The 23196-nt window shown below is 47.0% G+C and overlaps 1 pseudogene; it reads left to right on the top strand.

The window, feature by feature from the left end:
- LOC131277014 (zinc finger protein 334-like) overlaps positions 1–23196 on the top strand; it is a 266430-nt pseudogene that overhangs the window by 173962 nt on the left and 69272 nt on the right.

Below are 23196 nucleotides of genomic sequence, written 5' to 3'. Positions count from 1 at the left end.
CAGGCTATTTCAGATTAGGGGCCCACATAGATGGAATCTCAAACCTCCTTTCAATGGGAATTTAGATTTCTGAAGGTCACTGTGAGGCAGAAATTCTTCAAGTGGAGGGGAAATTACTACCCATGGACAAGCCCTCCTTGTCAAACACCCTTTCTGCATAGCAGGCACAAGGAAGCACCTTCAATGGCTCAACTCATTTTAGTTTTGATGAGGACCCCAGGAAGTTGTTCTTGCCACCACCCCACTTTTCAGAGAAGTAAACTGAGGCTAGAGGCTGCAGTGATGTTCCCCAGACACTGCTGGTGGGGGCAGAGCCACACTGTATAAGAAGGACAAACACTCAACTTTTAAACAGTTGCATCAGCACCTGTTTGATGGAGGTGAAACTTGGGTAATTTGTCAGGAAGATGTTTAGGTAGGCTAGGCCACCCTACGTGATGGCAGCCACTAGAGGCTCCATGAGCTTCTGCCAAGTGCCCACCCTGTTGGTGAGCACATGGCTCTTCTGGGCCCTCTTTTCTGCTAACTTGTTTTCACACTGGGTAGGGGAAGAGAAGGAGCACATGTCCAGCATTTGCCCCATGAATCCTAAAAGCTTGGGGAGGTTCAAACCATCTTAGCCTAAGCCCTCTATACCTCTAGGCAAGAAGAGGGCAGGAGTGCCTGTAGAACAAATTCCTGGCCTCAAAAGAAGTACTGAGGGAAGCAGACTTGGGCCAGTGGATAGGGCATCTGTCTACCACATGGGAGGTCCATGGTTCAAACCCCAGGCCTCTTTGACCCGTGTGAGCTGAAAGTGCACTGCTGATGCACGCAAGGAGTGCTGTGCCACACAGGGTGTCCCCGTGTAGGGGAGCACCATGCACAAGGAGTGTAGCCCGTAAGGAGAGCCACCCAGTGTGAAAGAAAGTTCAGCCTGCCTACAAATGGTGCCACACACATGTAGAGTTGATACACAAGATGACACAACAAAAAGAAACACAGATCCCCTGCCACTGACAACAACAGAAGCAGACAAAGAAGAACACACAGCAAATGGACTCAGAGAGCAGACAAAGGGGAGGTTGGGGGGGCAGGGGAGAGAAAATTTTCTTTTTTAAGATTTATTTATTTATTTAATTCCACGCCCCCCCCCCCCCCGTTGTCTGTTCTCTGTATCTATTTGCTGCGTCTTGTTTCTTTGTCCACTTCTGTTGTTGTCAGCGTGCTCCACATGGTTCAAGGAGGCCCGGGGTTTGAACCGTGGACCTCCCATATGGTAGACGGATGCCCTAACCACTGGGCCAAGTCCATTTCCCAGGAGAGAAATTTTTAAAAAGTACTACTGATGTGAGAATAATTGAATTATTATACCTTTCTTGTTATTCTTGAGCTGATGAGCAGTAGGACTTCCTTGTTTAATTGCCTGGAAAGACCATGCTCTCAGTGAGTTATTTTTTTTTTTTTTCTAGACAGTTGTTCATTTCTCTTATTGGCATATAATTTTACATAATAATATGAGTAATCATATTAAACATATTATCAATTTTGTAAATGTGATGAGTTATTCTGTGCCATTGTCTGATAACAATGCAATAAATTTTGTTGTTTTCTTGTTTAATTGCCTTTTTTAAAAGATACAAAGATCACAAATAATTTACATTAAAAAGTAGAAGAGGTTCCCATATATGCCACACCCCACCTCACCCCACTTCTCCCACATCAAGAATCTCTGTCATTGTGGCACATTTGTTGCAGTAGGTGAGTATATTTTGGAGCACTGCTGTACAGCGTGGATTATAGTTTACACTCTCTCCCAGTCCATTCAGTGGGTTATGGCAGGATACATAATGTCCTGCATCTGTCCCTGCAATATCATTTAGGACAACTCCACATCCTGAAAATACCCCCACTTCTCATCTCTTCTTCCCTCTCCCTGCCCTCAGAAACTCCCATAGCCACTGTCTCCATATCAATGATACTTAATAATCATCAAATTCTTGAGTTAAGGATTCCTCAAGTGGCTGCTCAGGGTCACACCAGTCAGAACTCAGAGCCATTCACATTGAGGCCATGTGATAGTCCCTCAGACCTATAGGAGGCATGGTCTGCTCCAGGCATGGAGGGAAAAGGTCTGCTCACATCTCACTCTCCCCACTTTGGATGCAGTACGAGGAGAAATAAAAAATTATGAGAACAACTTTAGTTTCCAAGCAACACACTAATTTTACTGTCTTTTGAATTAAAGGGACTTCTGAGAATTTGCAGCCATGGTGATCCCTGCTCCAGGAAATGGACAATCACCAGGAGTTTCCAGGTGGGAGAGACTCCCACATAGTTGAGGATCTGAACAGCCTCAGAGCAAACCCAAATGGCTGGTTGGTGAGGCTACACCTCTCATGGGACAATTGCAATACAAAGCACCCAAGGTGCCATTTTCCCTCTGACACCAGATTGGCAAAAAATGAAAGAAAATGTTAACAGCCAGGCCTGGGGGATGTAGGGAACTGAACAACTGCAGTCCTTTGGAAGTTATATGGCTCAAGTGGTCCAATTTCCCTATGCAGGTGTGTGAACCAGCCATAACATTCCTGGAACTCAATCCTGGCAGGCAAGGAGGGAACAGATCATTAGGACACATGTAAGATATTCACTGCACCTCTGAAGAAATGGTCCCAGAAAGGAATCCCTTCAAGGTCTGAGAGCAGGGTGAGGCTGAACCACTGTTATATGCAGCCTCTCTTCTGGAAAATTATTCAGTTCAGTGGGGCCACTATTAGTGGCCTGGAAAATTCAAAGGGATATGTTATGTGAGTGTGCATTTTGCACATGCACGTCATGAAGTGAGTGCCTTTGTATCATAAAATTAGCCCATTTCCTTAAGAGTCAAAGAATGGCCTTGAGACATGAAGATCTGTATGGCTTAGAGAAGGTGTCAAGTGCTTCAGGGGACACCTGGGTTCAGGGAGTGACAAAAAAACAACTAAATGCAAAGGTAATCTTGGCTTCAATGACAGTGGAAACAATTTTGGCATCTCTTTTCAGATGCTCCTACAAATGTGTAAATAGTGATGTAGCAGTTTGGCATTGCTTATTAATTCCAAAAATAGATATTGGTTGAGTCCCCAAGTGGGGAGGGACTCACAGAGAAAACTACATGGCAGAGAAGAGAGTTGGAGTTTTGAGCTGGACCCCAGGATGTAAAAATGTGGGAGAGAGCAGAGCAGCTGAGTCTTGAGCAAATCAAGCCATGGGGAAAGAGACAAAATCTATGGATCCTGATAGTCTACAGCCGACATTATGGAGAGAACAGAGGAGCTGAGTCCAGAGGGAAATGAGTCCCAGGAGAGAGATGAGGCTTATCCCAGGCTACACCTGATATTAGAAGAAGCTGGGACCACAGAGCCTTAAGAGGAAGAGGAAGACTGGGCCCTTGCAGACATTGCCCATGCTCTTGCATCAACACATGGCAACAGACTCTGGGTGAAGGAAGTATCTTAATGCTTTATGGCCTGATAATTGTAAGCTTCTATCCCAAATAAAAACCCTTATAATATAATTATAATTATAATATAATATAATATAATATAATATAATATATCTGATATAATGTAATAATATAATTAATATAATTGTTAGAGGCTTGCAATAATTAACAAGCTGTAGCTCAATTTCCCCTGATATACACTGGGAAAAGGCTAACCCCATTCCCCATAAGTCTACATGTCTAAGGGCATGGCACTTCCCCACAGGTTAAACAAAGAAACCAAATAGAGATGGGAGTAAAGGGAAATATAAACCTTCACTACCGGCATATCAGAGGGAGATAAAGAAACCTTTAATCCCTACAGATCAAAGAAACATGTGCTCCTGCAGCATTCCAAGAAACCATAACTCCCTAACCCACTATCTTCTAGTCATTATCAGGGAAAATTTTCACCTCTAGGGCTTCCTATTGGTACCTGCACCTCAAAATGATCCTCAACCCCCACCCACCAACTATCATTTCCCCACCTAGGAAAGTTCTGTATAAATTCAAATCCCCCCTTTCCAGGAGTGGGCTGAATTCTCTCTTCAGACCCCCATCATGCTGGTGGGGGTTGAAGTCTGTTCTTCAGATCCCCTCCATGGGGAGAGCTTCTCAACACATTCTCTGCCTGTGGTCATATCACTCTGTGTCCCAGTGAATACCATTTTTCTCCAACAATAATATAATATAATAAAAATAAGATATGATATGTTATGACATGATGTGACGTGATGTGATGTGATGTGACGTGATGTGACGTGACGTGATATGATAAAGGCCAAGAGATTTCTCTTATTTGCATCAGCACCCCTTTGGCTGACCAATACAAGTGACTTTCTGCCTGGCCACGAACAGGGCTTCCCATGGTGGTGTATGGGTGAGGGATGGAAGTTAAGAAGACTTTGGGGAGTGGGACTGTGGGCAACAGAGATAACAAATCCACAAGACGTCTCCAGAGGAAAGGGCCAGGTAGGATATGGGCCCTCTGGCCTTCCCCATGTGTCTCAACCCTGGTGAGGAGATACCATCCCACATGCTCTCACCCAGATTCAGCACTCCAAGGAACCTAAAGATTCTCCTTTCCAAACTTCTGTGTGGGACTTTGTAAAGACAGTGCCTAGGAGCAGGTAAGAGGTTTCATGAGACTGGTTGGCAATTGCCACAGGATGAGCACCCCATATAACTGTGTGCTCCCCACTGGGCAAAGAAGAGAGTCTGAATGCACCACCACCCCACTTGGAATGGGCCCCAGGCCTAACATTAATAATGGCCATTGCTTACTCCACCACCACTTGCCTCCCCACCATTCACTCTTGAACTGAGATGTGAACCCAAAGGGCCTGCCGTGCTTCCATACCCTGACAAACTGCTCCTGCCCAAGATGGTCCTGTTCTTTGTGCCTCCTACACACTGAAAGGAGGGAGGATTGGGGGCTGCCCACATAGGATGAAAGTGGTGGCTTGACTTGAATTGGATGACCCTGGGCCACACTAAGTTACCTTTGGAAACCTCCTGATCAATGGCCAGTGGCTTTCTGGTTGAGGACTGGGCCAACAACTACACTGATGCAAAAAGATCTTGTTCCAAATATTCCAGAGGCCAGTATTTCTGGATCTAGGAACACAGCAGTAGAATATCTTATTCTCTCAAGCATCTCAGGCTAAGTGAGCTGGGCAGGGTGTTGTCTGTGGACCTTGGTGTCTAGTTACCAGGGCTCCAAGTTCTGTTGGACTCTATCTCCAAGGTAGTGATGTCGCCTTCAATGCAGTGAGGTCTCCACCCTTAACCTGACAGCACTCAAAAGACAAGACCTACATGATGGCCTCTCAGGACTACTGCTTACTCATTCTCCTCAGCCATGTCATCCTGTCAACTGGACAGAGTTTCATAAACATATCCCTCCCAACACCTTACTGGAAAGGGCTGGGTAAAGATAGGACTCCTGACATGATGAGATAAAGCTGTATTCAAACCCAGCTACTACACCTTAGCAGTTTTTTGACCCTGGTCTTGTTATTTTACCTCTCAGTACCTCCAAAGCCTCCCTACCTGCGCAATTGGGAGCATTCTAGCTTCTTTTCCTGTGTCATCCAGTATATATGAGATAATAGTTGTAAATGTCATGGGCTGGTCACCATAGGTAAAAGAAACTCCTAGAGGGAAGAATTATAAGAAGCAGTACTTCATAGAATGGAATCCCACACACAATAGGTCTGGGTGCTGGTTGGGCAATCTTGAAAAAAATCCTTCTTGGTCTCATTTCTCATTCTGCAACATGAAGAGATTGAACTTAAATGAAAGTCAGATATGACCACTTCCTGGCATGAAAGCTTCCAATGACTTCTTATTATAATTAGAATCAGAGCCAAGAACTTCAAATTAATTGACATTGTGAATAGTCTAGGTCAAGCTGACCCCACAGTTCGAGCATTGTAAATGACTCCAAGGAGTTATTTTCTGGGCACGGTCTTGAGACAAATCCAACATAGGTGGATTTGTTAAGAGAAGATCAATGAACTATAGAACTACTATATGACCCAGCAATCCCACTGATGGATATATACCCAGAAAAATTGAAAGCAGGAACATGAACAGATACATACACACCAATGTTCATAGTAACATTATTCCTTGTTGCCAAAAGTTGGAAACAACCCAAATGCCCATCAATAGATGAATGGATAAACAAATTGTGGCATATACATACAATGGAATATTGCTCAACTGTAAGAAGGAATACCTTATTAACACACAGGATAACATGAATGAATCTTGTAGTCCTTATGTTGGGTGAAGCAAGCCAGGCACTGAAGGACAAATATTACATGACCTCACTGATATGAATTAAGCAAAATTGAGCCGGCTCACAGAGCTAGAATCTGGTAGATAGATTTACAGGAGACAAAGGGAGAGGCAGATTTTAAGCCAATGCCCATATGGACAAAATCTGTTATAAGGTGGAAATTTGTATTTGTGCAGTGGATGGGCATGACAGTGGTGTGGTGATGTTATTTTGTTGGGTAATGCTGAACTAAGAGGGGTTTGGTATGGGGAGTGTGGGTTGGGCAGTCCTTGGAACATGGAGGAGGATTGGGGAGGGAACAGTTGAACTCTGGAGATTTGCAGGTATGTGTGGTTGAAACTACAATATTGGGAATGTTCTTTTGGTAAACATGGCAGGGGGAGTTATTGGTTTGGGATATCAGGGGCAAGCAGGACAGGGCACATCTGGGGTAGACTTCTAGGGAGTATGTGGGTGTTTATCTTGTCATAGTGTATTGTATCAGTGGCTGTGGGACAGGAGTCTCTTGAGAGCATAGACAGTGCCTAATGGGGATGGGGTGGGCCACTATGTCAAGCCCTCAATGTTGCAGCCAGTAATTTGAATATTTTTCTTCAAGGAATTTTTTGGTGGTTGTTGTGGGTCCCAAGGGGAGGGGGAGAAAGGAATAGAATAGAAGGGATATGGGACATTTTAGGGGCAATGGGATTGTTCTACATGATCTTGCAATGATGAATACAGGCCATGTTAAATTTCACCAAAATTTATAAAAGTGCATGGTCTGAAAGGTAAGCCATAATGTAAATCATTGACCATGGCTACTAGAATTTTTTTCAATATTTGTACATCAATTGTAACAAATGTACCATCTACATACAAAGTATTATTAGGTTAAAGAGAAAAAGGTGGATCGTGGTGGGTATATGGGAATCCCCTATGACCCGATCCACGGGACAGTCGAACCAGGACCTGAAAGAGGGAGTGGAATTGGGGGGACAAGAGACGAGAAGAATGGAGACAAGACAGGATTCTGATCAAGTCTCGTTTATTGAGGGTTGAGCATCAGACCTTATCCTGAGGGTAGAATACGTGGCAGGGTATGATTGGCGTGCAAGGCAAGTTTCCATAAAAGGCGATGAAAAGTTGCTAGGCTGCCTGTCATAGGTTGTACGTCTTTGCGCCAATTGTGGCCCTAGAGTAGTACTGCGCAGGTGTGACACTTTTTGCCCGGGAAATTATAACAGAAGAAGAACAAGGAAGAGGAAGAAAACAAAGAAAGGTCGCCATGTTGACAGGCGCGGTCTCTTTGTTAATAAGGTGGGGGGTTTGCCTCGCGCACGCTTGCTGAGACCCCCTGTGGTCCATTACCATGGCTTCCCACAGGTGCCCGTTTTCTCTTATATTTTGTGGCCACCGTTTGGAACTTGGGGGAACTGTGCCTGTCTTAGGTTGGGGCGTGCAAACGGCTGGCCTACCCGTCATCGAGAATGCAACTGCAGCAAAAGGCCGTGTCTCTGTCTTAGGTGGCTGTGTCTTACAAACGTTCATGCCCAGTTGCCCGTCATTGGCTATCCAGTTCAGCTCCTCAGGGTGTGAGAGATTGATTAGCCGCCTGTAATGGTGAGGCAGGCGCAGTGACTCACACTGGTGGCTAACGGCGCACAGCAAAAATGGGGGAAGTAGAGCGACCTAGAGGCTGGAGGGCCAAAAGGCGACCATGGGGGGTGAGATAATGAGGAAGAAGTTTAAGAGAGGTTAAAAAGGGGTTGGTATAGTGGCGGGCTCTTCAGTCGCGATTGGTTGGTATCGGCGTGCGTGTGCAATGTACAATGCGTAGGCAGATATAGCTTCCATGCGTTTCTGTAAGAACTTAAGAAGACAGGGTGTAAAAGCGCAGATTATAATGATTATGATAAAGGGACTGAGCAGGGGTGCGAGCCATGCCATGATGGGAGACGTGATCCAAGCTGAAAAAGGGGTGAGAGGAATTAGGAGGCAAGAGTCCCTTTTGTAGGTCTCTAAGTTTTTTTACGTTTTGCTCAACAATGCAGGGCTCATTTACATAATAGCAACATTCCTCTTGTAGAAACAGGCAGGTTCCTCCTTTATCAGCCGTTAAGAGGTCAAGGGCGCATCGGTTTTGGAGTACAACTTGGGCTAGCGAAGTTAGCTGCCTCTGCAGAGATTCTAATGACTCTGCTGTGGATCGCAGATTAAGTTGCCTTAGATTTTCAAAATGTTGTCCTTGAAGGACGGAATGAAAGAGGGCACCCGCACTGAGTCCTATAGCGGTGGTGGCACCTGCAAGGGCTAGATTTTATTATGATGATCGTGCTATGGACTCGTTATATTCTTCACAATCGGCCATGTCTAGTCGGTGGTAATAGACCTGGAGAGGCTGCATTTTTATGGCCTCCAGCTGTTGTTTTAAAAATGCCATAACCTTGTTAAATAGGATAGGTCCTAGTGACACAAGCGTTATCAAACCAAGCAAAGGTCCCAAGAAAGGGAGTAGATATGGCAATAGTCCATTCATCCCACTCCACAGGGGATTGTCGGCCAGCTCCTTTCTTCTCTTTTCCAGATCTTCTTGAAGCTTCTTCACCTTGTCTCGAACAATGCCAGATTTATTAGTGTAGAAGCAACACCTTTCCTATAAGGCCAAACAAATCCCACCGTGCTCTGCCGTAAGGAGGTCTAGCCCTCTCCTGTTCTGCAATACTACTTCAGCTAAAGAATCCAATTGCTCTTGGATATCTTGTATAGTGCTAGATAAGGCTTGGACATCATCAATTAATTGCTTAGATAGCTTTGTGTATTGATTAATGGATATCCCCAAACCTGCTGTTCCAGTGGCTAGAGCTCCAGAGATGCCTAATGTCATTGAAAGTGAAACGAATTGAATGGCCCTTCTAGAGCGACTGGCAATAAAGTCCATCCTCGGAATAGGCACGGGTTCAGTTCCCCCACAATGTCTACATCTGGGAAAAGAATGGCAAGGGTACATGTCCCTGTCCAATTAGAGGGCAAGAAGGTGTATGTGAGGTTATTGCCACAAATGAATACTGTGCCATTACCGGCGCAAAGAGCATTGGAGATATTGAGTGTTGTGTTGCATTGGGCAAAGGCAACATGTCCTAAATGAAGTTCATCACTACCATTGGTTGATGGAGAATGGAGGCAGAAAACAGCATATGCATCAGTGAAAATGGGTTGTACCCTAATGGGTGGGATGATAGCGCAGGTTTGAATACTAAGGTAAGATCTATTAACTGCGGGTAGTACTAATGGTGCTGGGTTTCCTGTACATAAACACAACCAGCAATCTTGTGCAGTGTTGGGTTGGGACTCATTGAACAATTTATAGGCAGCCATAAGGATATCAAAAGTCTGAGCATCTATATTTACACTCTCAGTCTTGGGTAAGGCTAAAGGGTGATATTCAAGTTGAGGGAATGAATTCCTAATAATTTCCTCGATTCTTTCCTGGATAATCACCTGCCGGACCTGATCTTGTGGACCTCCTCCGTCTGAAATATCTACCGGACGAACTTTGTTCCAGCAAACAGTGTTTCCCACGGTACCGTGACAGCCGGCTTGGGTTAGTTTACTATTCCTTAGAGGACTGGGGTTATTGCTCCAGTCTCCTTCAGTGCTGCCAGATTTGGTACGAGCTAATTTGGCAGTGTAATAGGTCTTATTGTTTTCGGTGCATGATTGTACCTCAGTATAACAGCTGCTGTGCATGGATGGGTATATAGATTTACAGTTGCAGGGTTCAGGGCAGCCGCCTATGGAGGGGAATTACTCTAGGTAGGTTTTGGCAGACCCACTGCTGTTTCCCATAAGCTCCAGTATGACTAGTCGGGGCCTGCAAATAAGCCATCTTATTATCATCGCACTGCACAGACTGTGTATACATATTGGGTACGGCGATAACCTGACCTCCTTTACACTCACAAGGTATACCATATAGATTTTCCAAGATCTTCTGTGGGTTGGTGGGTGGTTCCATGCACCTCTGGGCAGTACTCAGAAGGCAGCTCAACATCCAGATCTTTAAGGGTAGCATTCTGGATTGCTTCATGTCCTGTAAGAGAACAATACATTTCTCAGGGAGAATTCTCTACCCTGGATAAGTTATTGTTATCCACTTGCTTTACCAATCGTTCAGGTAGCCACCTGGCTGCATCCCGTTCTTTTGAATAAATGCAAACTGATCCTCTGCCCCATACCAGGACTGGGTCAGGGCTGTGCCATGTGTTATCCATGGGATCTTTCCACAGAGCTGTGGCATGGTCAGTGGCAGACTGGGGGTGCCAGAAGCGTTCTGCAGCAGAGTGTACCTTTTTGTCCAAGTTTAGGAAATTTAAAACGAAGAGAGAGTGGGAGAGCAGGTTTCTGGGGGATCCTTTGACACGATACCATTCCCCCTTTCTTATTTTTTCGATGGTATTTTTTAGGGATAAATGGGCTCTTTCAACTATACCTTGGCCTTGAGGGTTATAAGGAATGCCTGTAGTAGCTGTATGTGTAGGTGCTGGCAGAATGCTGTAAATACACAGCCTGTATATCCGGGGCCATTGTCCGTTTTTACTTGCTGTGGAGTTCCCAGGACTGCCATGGTTGCCAATACAAGTGCTATGACATTTTTTCCTGCTTCTCCCATTTGTGGGGTAGCGAAGATAAGCTGCTAAAGGTATCAACTGTAACGTGCACATATTTCAGATTACCAAATTCAGGAATATGAGTTACATCCATTTGCCAGAGGGCATTGGGTATTAAACCACGGGGATTTACTCCTAAATGCCGGTGTAGGTAGGAGGGTTATGTAGGAAGGACACGCTTTGACAATTTGGGGAGCTTGTTCCCTAGTAAATTTGAACATAAGTCTTAAGGTATGCGAATTAAGATGGTGTAGTTGATGGATTCTGATAGCTTCATCAAGGGGGTTTGATTTGTTATTTTAGGTTGTGGTTAACAGCACACTAATCGAGTAGCTTGATCGGCCAGATGGTTCCCCAGAGTAAGGGGACCTGGGGAGGTTGGAATGGGCTCTAAGGTGGCCGATATAAAATGGGTTATGTCTACTTTGAATAAAAGACTGCAGCTGACTAAACAGGGCAGCGCTTCTGAGACATTTTTTATTTGAGCGGCTGTTTCAAGGAGAGGGACTGACTGGGCTATATAAGTGCTGTCTGTAAAGAGATTGAAAGGAGCGTCCTGGAAGGTGGAAAATACAGCTAAAACAGCGCACAGTTCAGTGAGTTGTGCAGACTTTGAATGAGTTTGAAGTCGCACTGTTTTGCCTTCACAAACATAAGCAGCGATTCCTGAAGAGGACCCCTCGGTGAATACTGACAGGGCGTTAGGGATGGGTTGGAGAGAGGTATTTGTGGGAAAAATGAATTCATGTGTATTTAAGAAGTGAAGCAGCTTATTATTGGGATAGTGGTTGTCTATTTGTCCAGTATAGGTTGCACAGGCGATAGGCCAGCCATCAGTGGTTTGTAGTAACCAACTGACTTGTTCTTTAGTATAAGGTTGGATTATAACATCAGGGTCTTTACCGAAATAACGCCTGCTTTGCTCTCTCCCTAGGCGGATAATATCTGCAATAGCTTGGCAGTAAGGATGGATTACCTTCGCAGGTGATGCAGGTAAATGCATCCATAATATGGGCGCGGTTTGCCAGAATACTGCTGTGGGAGTGAGGGAAGTTTTACATATGATGAAAGACAAGGGCTGATTGTAATTTATGGATGTAACAAATTGCGAGTGTAAAGCTTGTTCAACTAGTTTTAAGGCTTGGCCTCCTTCCTGAGTAATACTCCTAGGAGAGTTGGGGTTAGAGTCTCCTTGTAATTTGTTAAATAGGGTTTTAAGTCTCCTGTGGTTAGTTTTAGACAGGGACATAGCCAATTTATGTTGCCTAACATTTTTTGAAAGTCTTTTAGGGTTTTTAATTTATCTAGCCTGAGGCTAGCCTTTCTGGTAATGATCTTGTGTCCTGTCCTATGGAAACCAAGATAAGTGTAAGGGTCTTGCAGCTGCACTTTATCGGGGGAGATTTGCAGCCCGTGAACTTGCAAGGCTTGCTCCAACTCCCATAACATTGTAAGACATCCTGGCCCTTATCCCCTGCTATAAGGATATCATCCATATAATGAATGATATACAGTTTTTTCCACATTGTTCTGATTTTGTTTATAGCAGAAGCTACAAACTTTTGGCACAAAGGTAGGGCCATTAGTCATGCCTTGGGGTCAAACTTTCCACTGATATCTTTTCACAGGCTCTCTAAAGTTGATGGAGAGAAGGCTAAATGCAAAGCGTTTTTAGTCAGCCGGGTGTAATGGAATGGTGAAGAAACAATCCTTTAAATCTATAATAATTTTGTAATATTCAAGAGGAATGGTGACAGGCGTTGGGAGGCTGGGTTGTAAGGCCCCCATAGGTACCATAGTCCTTATTTACCGCTCTTAAATCTTGCAGTAATCGCCATTTACCAGATTTTTTTTGATAACAAAAATAGGGGTATTCCAAGGAGAGTTACTTTCTATGATACGTCCTGCTGTTAGCTGTTCCTGTACTAACTGCTGAGCAGCTTGTAATTTTTCTGATGACAGAGGCCATTGATCGACCCCACACAGGTACATCTGATAACCAGGTGATTTGATCTGCATGGGGTACAGGAAGATCAATGACCCCTAGGATAAATTTCCTAGGCCCTTTTTGCTGTTTTGTCCTGTTACTGGTATAGGTTGAGTAATGCCTGACTCAAATTTTCCCAGGCCTTTTCCCGGTTTGAATCCCTGTGAAAGCATTTGAGCTGTAATGATATCATTGGGGCTACCCATGAAAAGTCCCATTTGAGAGAGTAGATCTCTTCCCCAAAGGTTAATGGGGAGTCCGTGGAGGACATAAGGCTGTATGGTTCCCTGATTTCCTTCCCTGTCCTTCCAAGTTAATAGCATGGAACTTTTTTCGGGGTTTTGAGTTTGCCCTATGCCCTTCAGATTAGTTATTGTGGGAGAGAGGGGCCAATTGGATGGCTAATGAGCCTTTTTCAGGATAGTAACATCTGCTCCCGTATCTATTAAGCCGGTGAATTCTTTACCATTGAGCCACAGAGTCATTGTGGGTCTGCTGGTGGAAATAGCTTGCACCAGTAAAGGTCAGAGGAGCCGAACCCTCTATCCCTGCGGTCATCGCCAATGGCTGCATTATTGGTTGGTATTAAGGGGAGAACTAGCAACTGGGTGATTTGCTGTCCTGCGGGGAAGGAGATGATGCTTTTGGGGGCAGAAGCCATCACTTTTATTTCTCCAGTGAAATCATTATCGAAAATTCCATGGGAAATGTGGAGGCCACTGATAAGGGGAGCTGCCCCGTCCGATTATTAGGCCCAAAGTTTTATCTGGTAATGGTCCAAACACACCGGTTGGTAGGGCTTGGACTCCCATCTGAGGCGTTAATACGGTGTGGGAGGAGGTACAGAGGTCCAACCCTGCGCTTCCTGGGGTTGCCCTGGAGAGGTTTGAAATGGATTGTTGTAGGCGAGAATAAAGCTGACTGCCCCATAACTTGTTTTGGTGTTGGGGCCTGGGGCTGGGGCCCTCCTCCGTTTCCCTGAAAAGGAGGGAGGGGGTGTCCTGAGGAATTGGTTTTAGATCTGCACTCATTAGCCCAGTGTTTACCCCGGCGGTAGCGCAGGCATATGCCGGGAAGTGGGGAAGGCTTTGGGTTAGCACGAAGGCGGTGACAGTCTTTTGCTAGATGGCTGGGGTCGCAGCAAGAAAAACATGCTCTTTACGCACGAGGCGCAAGGGACGGACACGCTTCTTTAAGGCTGCAGCAAGGATATTAACTTGTTGAGAGGTAGCCTCTTTTATTGCGGCAGCTACGGCTAGGCCCTGTTGTTTTGAAGGACCAATGTCAGAGCAAAGCTTAATGAAGCCTGAGAGGTCTTCCTTTTTTCTATAGGGTCTGATAGCTGCTTGGCACGCCGTATTGGCGTTTTTGTAGGCTATTTGTTTTATGTATTCTGCATCTGTATTGGCATCACCGAACATTCTCTCTGCAGCAGTGCAAAGCCTACCCACGAAATCAGAAAATGGTTCCTCGGGGCCCTGACGGTCGGAGGTTAAGGAGGTAAGGGATTGACCTTTGGTGGGCAGTCTCTTCCATGCCTTAAGGACAGCAGCACGGACTTGTTCAAAAAGACCGGCATCAAAATGCACTTGCTCTGAGGTTTGTTTAAAATCCCCCGCACTGAGGAGCATGTCCTCGGTCCACCCGTTCTCGGTTTTGAGATTACGCTGGGCGGTGTCTTTGCAAAATTCACTGTATTCTGATTTCCAGAGAAGACAGTCCCCTGCACTGAGAGCAGAGCAAGGGTGTGCCAGTCGTTGGGAGTGAGCCACCCATCAGCAATGTGCTCTAACACAGAGAGGGTGTAAGGCGCGGTAGGCCCATAAGTGGTAACTGCGGATTTTAGCTCCTTTAAGGCTTTGAAGGGGAAAGGATTGTAGACGCGCTCAGGCTCTGGCTCGACGGCGACGTCATCACCAGCTTCATGGGACTTCCCGGTCTCTCGACGACAGGAAATGCGGGGGGTGGAATGACCTTGGCTGAAGTGGAACCTTCGAGGCTGAACGGTGTGCGGAAGTTAGTAGCTTGAGAAGGGACAGGTGTTGATGCTGGGAAAGTTTTGGGGAGATTGAGTAGAGGGGGTGTTAAATTAAGTTGGCGAAGCAGGGTTAAGCATTGGGACTGGAGCTCCTTTCTCTCCTTTAAAAGAGTGAGCTGCGATTTTAGATCTGCGTTGGGGTCTGAGTTAGCAGAGTGAACGAGAAAGGGGGGTGCAGTAGGGGCATATGGAGGAGGATGAAAAGTGGTGGGGCGCTTTTTACTTTCCGAATCGGAATCCTCGGAGTCGGTGTCTAGAGTGTTAGGACCCGATTTACAGGGAACCCATCCTCCTGGGTTGGAACGAGTCTTTCCTTTAGAGCTACTGCCGTTACAAGGGGGTGGAGCTGGCTCGTCATCACTTTCTATTTTGATGGATACTGAGTCTGAATCGGTGGGGGAGGTATTAACAGGGGTTTTGACTGAGGGGGGTTTTGTCTGGCCCTGTGCTAAAAGTTCCTCGCCTTTTGCAATTATGCTAGCGGCAAGGGCATTGGCGAGACGGACTTCGAGGATGTCATTGATAACATTCCAGTAATGGAAGGCTGTTACAGGGACCATTTTAGGGCCAGAGGTTTTGTAAAAATCCTGCAGGGCATCCCCTACCCTACGCCACCGCTTTTCGTCTATGGTTCCCTCTTGGGGAAGCCAGGGGCAGGCTTCTTTTAGGAAGGTTAAAAATTTTTGCAACTCTTTTATCTTAACCTTTAGCCCTCTCGTCTTTAACGCCTCTCTGAGGCCTTCTATAAACGCCTCATGCTCGCTCACTGCTTGTCCCATAGGCGCCGATCACTTACCGAGGTCTTGCCCGGGAGGCAGGTTCCCTCTCGGTGTCCTCTTGCTTGCTGAAGATGTCGATACGGAGGCTGATGGCCTCTCAGTAATGATCTGGTTTCTCAGCTTTTAACTCTTGACTCGTGGGCCCTTCTGTCCGCGTTCCTCATCTCAGGTCCCTGCTCGGGCGCCACTTGACCCAACCCGCGGGACAGTCGAACCAGGACCTGAAAGAGGGAGTGGGAATTGGAGGGAGAAGAGACGAGAAGAAAAGAGACAAGACAGGATTCTGATCAAGTCTCGTTTATTGAGGGTTGGTCAGGGGAATATATAGTCAGGGATGAAGGAAGTGACACATAATGATGACAACGTATGTGTTGGTTAATGATTGGGTAACTAGATTTTGATTTTCGTGCCATACGCATGCGCAGATGGTTGTTTTGCAGCATTTGCGGAAAGATTTTCGCACGCTTTAGGGAGTGCCCAATTGGAGCGTGTCACCTGAAACAGTGGCGGGAGAGGGAGAGCAAAGGGGAAGAAGAAAGAGGAAGTAGGAAACCAAGGAATGGCGGCCTTAGAGCGCGACACAAATGAATCATGGCGTTTTGTGTCGAGAGTGAGAGAGAGACGGCTCCCTACAATTTCAGTGTGCTGAAAAGGTGCTTCCTGAGTATGGGTTATAGATTGCCCCTGAGAAAGTTCAGTGGAATGCCCTTTATTGTTATTTGGCTATGCAACTGGCAAATGGACGTATATACGCTCACAAAAGATACAACTAAGAAGAGATAAATGAAATACTTTAAATGATTTTCAGAAACTTTTAGGGGACATTAACTGGATTTGATCTACTCTGGGAATCCCTAACTATATGTTGCAGCATTTATTCCAGACTTTGGAAGGGGACTCTGACCTCTTGAGCCCAAGGAAACTGTCCATAGAGGCCGAGGAGGAATTAGCTTTCATTGAAGAGCGGGCTTCTCAGGGACAATTAACTCAAATAGACCCTGATAAAACTATAAATTTGGTTATCTTTTCTACCTCATACTCTTCAACTGCGTTATTTTGGCAAGATGGCATTTTGGAATGGATATTCCTAATAATAAACAAAAAAAGATTGCAAACATATTTACAGAAACATTTCTATCATTGCTAAAGGTCGATTATGGCTCATGCAACTTAAAGGGACTGATCCCGATCAAATAATATGCAGCCTGTCTAATGATAAAATTAAACTTCTTTATGCTACAAATACACAATGGCAAATTGCCATTAGTGATTTTTTAAAAATTGTTTTTATTCTAATATATATTTTTATTAGAAAAGTTGTGACTTTAAATATCAATCATGCATAATGTGTGGAATTCCAGTAAAACACTCCTCCTCCAATGTTCCATTGTTGTGGAACGTTTGTTACACATTAAGAAAGAATATCATCAGAATATTACCACTAAATATGGTCTATAGCATACATTTGGTTTCTTTTTCCATACCACCTTATTATTTTTTTTTGAAAATTTTTTCTTCTTTCTTTTTTCTTTTGTCTTTATTTTTTTAAAATTGCAATAAAAAAATATGAGGTCCACATATACCCCTCACCCCCCTCACCCCACTCCTCCCCCCATAACAACAATCTCCTCCATCAACATGAGACATTCATTGCATTTGGTGAATACATCTCTGAGCACTGCTGCACCTCATGGTCAATGGTCCACATCATAGACCACACTCTCCCACAGTCCATCCAGTGGGCCATGGGAGGACATACAATGTCCAGTAACTGTCCCTGCAGCACCACCCAGGACAACTCTAAGTCCCAAAAATGCCCCCACATCTCATCTCTTCCATTCCCTACCCTCAGCAGCCACCATGGCCACTTTCTCCACACCAATACCACATTTTCTTTGATTACTAATCACAATAGTTCATGAATAGAATATCAGTAAGTCCCCTCTAATCTATACTCTATTCCTCCATCCTGTGGACCTTGGAATGGTTGTGTCCACTCCACATCTATATCAAGAAGGGGCTTAGATTCCACATGGATGCTAGATGCAATCCTCCTGCTTTCAATTGTAGGCACTCTTGGCTCCCTGGTGTGGTGGATGACCTTCTTCAGCTCCATGTTAGCTGAGAGGGGTGAGTCCAATAAACCAGGGTGTAGGAGCTGAAGCCTAGTGATTTTAAGGGGGTTATTGATAACCATTATCCCACTTCTAAGCTATTTACATTTTTATGAAGAACAACTTGGATTTTACCAAAAATAGTTAAATCTTTTCCAATAGAAAAAGCACTTACCGTTTTCACAGATGGTAGTAGCAATGGTAAAGCAGCTTATGTCACTCCCCTTGCAGAAAAAGTTGGGCAAACACCACATACTTCTGCACATCATACAGAATTATCAGCTGTTCTTATGGTCCTGCAAACTTTAAAGAGACTCTTAATATTATTTCTGATTCTGAATACGTTTGTTTGACAGTTATTCAAATTGAAACTGCTAATGTTTCTGTCACCGATGAACTTTCTCAAATGTTCCTGCAACTGCAGGCACTCATTCATCAATGAGTAAATTCTCTGTATATTACCCATATTTGATCACATTCTGCTTTACCCAGACCCTTGTCCACATGTAATGCAGAAGCTGATATTCTGGAAGGGTCTATACAGGATGCCGCCAAATATGCTCTTACTCATCTCAATGCTAAGGGTTTGCGACATAAATTTCTATCTTTAACAAAACTGCAAGTGCAAGATATTGTAAGGCATTGTTCTACCTGTGGCCCTCTCATGTCAGCACCATTTGATAAAGGCACTAATCCCCGAGGGCTGGCTCCAAATCAGATCTGTCAGATGGATGTTACGCATGTCCCATTGCGGCGGTTTGCTCGGTTGGTAGAAGTGGGGTCTGGCTGCGGACGAGGGGTCGGTCCAGCTATGGACGAGGGGTCAGTCCCGCTTGGGATGAGGGGTCGGTCCCACTTGGGATGAGGGGTCCGTCCGGCAGCAGACGAGGGATCGGTCTCACAAGGGGTTGCGCGGTTCGGCTGACGGGGTCGCCCGGCGAAGCTGGCGACGAAGGGGTCGCCCGGAGAAGCAGGCGACGAACTGGGGACAAGGGAGGCCAGGCCCTTGTCGGGGGCTCTCAGGACTGGAGGGCGCATGGCAGAAGAACTACCGCGGAGACGAGGTAAACACGCAAGTCCACTTTATTGAGGGAGAAGCAACAGTTTTATAGGGGCTGGGGAAGGCTGATTGGTCAAAGCCACGCCCTGTTCTGATTGGTTGCCGGCGAAAGGTCAGTGGGCAGTACTGGATGGGGGAGGGGTGGTGGTTAGGGATTGGCTGTCGCTGTTGCTGGGGGAAGGGACAGGATTTAGGGATTGGTGGCTGCTGTTGCTGGGGTGGAGGGCAGACTTGAGTTTCCCGCCCACGCCTGGCTGTTGCTGCTGTCGGGGGGAGGGAAAAGGGCAGACTGGATTTTCCGCCCACGCCTGGCTGTTGCTGCTGTCGGGGGAGGGGAAAAGGGCAGACTGGAATTTTCCACCCGGCGCCTGCGCAGGGAGAAAGAAGAAGAAGGGTGCCGCCCCACAAGGCATCGGGTGGCACCATCCGGGAGGAGGGGCGGCCGCGGAAGCATGGCTGCCGAGAAGGGGAGACCCGAGGGCACTCTGCGCCCATGCCGAGCTTCCTTCAGGGGTGGCGGTGAGTCCGACCAGCCACCCTATTATGGGGGCAGCGACTTGGCCTGCCACGGCTGCTCCCCCGCCAGGCCAGCAAACCACACTTCAGCCCGAGGGGTGACCGCATTTCCCCCTTCTTTTCAAATAAGGGCCAGGATGGCAGCAGCAACAAGGAGCCGAGGCCCAAGAGGCAGTAAGCAATGAGGGAAGCGGGGCTGAAGAGGGAGGTGAGTATGACGGGGATATAAATGTACAATTTAGGGGGTGTTATCTTGCCATTGCAAGCAAGGGTGGCCAATGTCCAATTCTCGTTGATCTCGGCGGCTATAAGGTCCATCTGTTGTTAAAAGTCCTGAATGACAGCACGTTACAGGTAGTTGATCTCTTCTTGGCGGCGAAGAGCAGTAGAGGCAGACTGTGTGATGGTCTGGAGGATTGCAGCGGTGAGGACAAGTCGCGTCAGGGCACCAGCGATGGTGGTGGCAGCAGCGTCGGGAGTGGTGGAGACGTAGGCGAGGACAAGAAGGCCAAGGTCTCCACGGGTGTGAGAGAGGCCGATGTTAACGGGGCGGGCCGACATGGGGCGGCCCAATCTGCAACGCAATGGGGGTTCAAGCAAAAAAAGGAGGGGAGCGGGGGACAAGAAAGGACACTTTGGATAGCTGAGAAGAGGAGTGAGGTCGAGACAGGAGGAAGCTCCACAGAAGTATGGGGAGGCAAGAGTAGAAACGTTATTGGATGCTAGAAAGCAGGCCGCGGGCCAGGGAAAGTGGGTTGTGGGCCGTTTAGTGGGGCTGGAGCTGCTCGAGAGTGATGGCAGCATGGGGGGCTGTGGTTACAGACGACTTGGGGCTGTTTCAAAGAGATCTTACACCGGTGAGTGTCTAGGAGACCGGCGAGGGCCCGAACTTGCGGGGCTTGCTTAGCAGATAGGATGTTACCCATTGCTAATGGCCTTTTGGAGCCGATAAGAAAAGGGGCCCTTACCTTGAGAGCGTGGCGATGGGAGCCGAGGTGCGCGGTGAGACGAGGGGTCGGAGCCGATGGGACTCCGACGGTGGCCGCGGGCCAAGAGAAGGCCCCGACGAGGGGAGGGCAGGACGACGAGCAATGGAGCAAGGCAAAGGGGAGCAAGCGTGGAGGGGAGGATTCAGAGGTGAAGGCAGGGGTGGAGGTGCTCAGGCACGCACTCCTGAGAGATTTATTGGCGCCTCTTAATAATAGCGGGTCGGTATAAGCCCCCGACATGGAAGGAGAAAGCCATCCAGCGATTCTCCCAGACCGCCGTGGATCGTATGAAGTCACCAAGGTTCAGGAGCAGCAATGCAGAGCGAAAAGATAGGGGTGAGAAGAGAGGAGGGTGTAGGGCTATGGTAGGGTTACTTCAGACGTGCAAGAGCGTGCTCCCGAGAAATCCAAGGCTCCTCTTAATCATAGCGGGTCGGTATAAGCCCCCGACATGGAAGGAGAAAGCCATCCAGCGATTCTCCCAGACCGCCGTGGATCGTATGAGGTAGCCAAGGCTCAGGTAGCAGCAATGTTGCACGAGAGAAGTCCCAAGGTGAGAAGAAAGGAGGGGGGGGCCGCCAGGTTATGGAGTGAGGCTGTGGTGGGGTTGCCTTGCCCCACGTTGGGCGCCAACTGCGGTGGCTTGCTCGGTCGGTAGAGGTGGGGTCTGGCTGCGGACAAGGGGTCGGTCCAGCTCTGGATGAGGGGTCAGTCCCGCTTGGGATGAGGGGTCGGTCCCACTTGGGACGAGGGGTCGGTCCGGCAGCAGACGAGGGATCGGTCTCACAAGGGGTTGCGCGGTTCGGCTGACGGGGTCGCCCGGCGAAGCTGGCGATGAAGGGGTCACCCGGAGAAGCAGGCGACGAACTGGGGACAAAGGAGGCCAGGCCCTTGTCGGGGGCTCTCAGGACTGGAGGGCGCACGGCAGAAGAACTACCGCGGAGACGAGGTAAACACGCAAGTCCACTTTATTGAGGGAGAGGCAACAGTTTTATAGGGGCTGGGGAAGGCTGATTGGTCGAAGCCACGCCCTGTTCTGATTGGTTGCCGGTGAAAGGTCAGTGGGCAGTACTGGATGGGGGAGGGGTGGTGGTTAGGGATTGGCTGTCGCTGTTGCTGGGGGAAGGGGCAGGGTTTAGGGATTGGTGGCTGCTGTTGCTGGGGTGGAGGGCAGACTTGAGTTTCCCGCCCACGCCTGGCTGTTGCTGCTGTCGGGGGGAGGGAAAAGGGCAGACTGGATTTTTCCGCCCACGCCTGGCTGTTGCTGCTGTCGGGGGAGGGGAAAAGGGCAGACTGGATTTCTCCGCCCACGCCTGGCTGTTGCTGCTGTCGGGGGAGGGGAAAAGGGCAGACTGGAATTTTCCGCCCGGCGCCTGCGCAGGGAGAAAGAAGAAGAAGGGTGCCGCCCCACAAGGCATCGGGTGGCACCATCCGGGAGGAGGGGCGGCCGCGGAAGCATGGCTGCCGAGAAGGGGAGACCCGAGGGCACTCTGCGCCCATGCCGAGCATCCTTCAGGGATGGCGGTGAGTCCGACCAGCCACCCTATTATGGGGGCAGCGACTTGGCCTGCCGCGGCTGCTCCCCCGCCAGGCCAGCAAACCACACTTCAGCCCGAGGGGTGACCGCATCCCATCTTTTGGTAAATTGCAATATCTCATTTTCTCTGGGCAACAGCGCATAGTGGGGAAAGATTTTGTCATGTTTGTTCACATTTGTGGTCTGCCCTTGCAGTCATGGGATGCCCTGTACAAATTAAAACTGATAATGGTCCAGCTTATTCTGGTAAACAATTTGCAAAATTTTGTTCTCAATATTCCATTGTTCTTATCATAGTAATTCCCTATAATCCTACAGGCCAAGCCATAGTTGAATGGTCACATCATACCCTTAAACAAATGCTGTTAAAACAAAAAGGGGGAGATGACAGTATCCTAGTACCAAAGGATCAACTGACAAAGGCTTTATTTACTTTAAATTTTCTTAATGTATATGATTCCATCACACTAGCTGAAAGGCATTATACTTTAAATAAGGAAAAAGTTTTATCTGGCCAAACTGAATATCAGCCAGTGTACTGGAAAGATGTCTTGACTAACACTTGTCAGGAAGGGAAAGGTAATGTATGGGGGTGAGGAAATGCTCTTATAATTACAGGAGACAAAGAACAAATTTCGTTACTGGCACATGGACAGAGAATGAGACAGAGTGATGCTTCACCTCTTCCTGACAACACCAAAGATCTTGGGTAATGTAGCTGAAAACCATAATTATTGGGCATATATACCCAATCCGCCATTGTTGAGAGCTTTATCATGGGCAGATTCCCCATTTCCAGCATTTTTAAATAAAGCTTATATGTTCCCAGGACCTATAGATCATTGATTGCCTTTGAAACCTGAGGAAGAAGGAAGAATTTTAGTAAATTTAACCCTTCCTTTTGATGGTCATCATTTATGTATAGGAAAAGAGCTTCCTTGTATGAGAAAACAGAATCGCACTATTAGCATTACTAAAGCCAATGGTACCAAATTGCTTATTACTGTATTTTCATCCTATAATAGTTCTCTGGCCATGCTACAAAATTACAGTTGTCCACCACAAGAACAAGTTGATGAAGAAAGATGGCAAAATTACCATAAGGGAAGAGAAGTTGTTTCTTTTAATGTTTCCTATGGAATGGTATGGAACAGTGCCCCTATGGGGTACTAATAATATTGGCAGCTTTACATGGCATGGAATGAACAATAGCTTAGTG

Source organism: Dasypus novemcinctus, chromosome 31 (assembly GCF_030445035.2).
Source record: "Dasypus novemcinctus isolate mDasNov1 chromosome 31, mDasNov1.1.hap2, whole genome shotgun sequence".
NCBI lineage: Eukaryota > Metazoa > Chordata > Mammalia > Cingulata > Dasypodidae > Dasypus > Dasypus novemcinctus.
The sequence above is the reverse complement of the archived record's forward strand: the minus strand, read 5'-3'. Positions and strand labels throughout refer to the sequence as shown.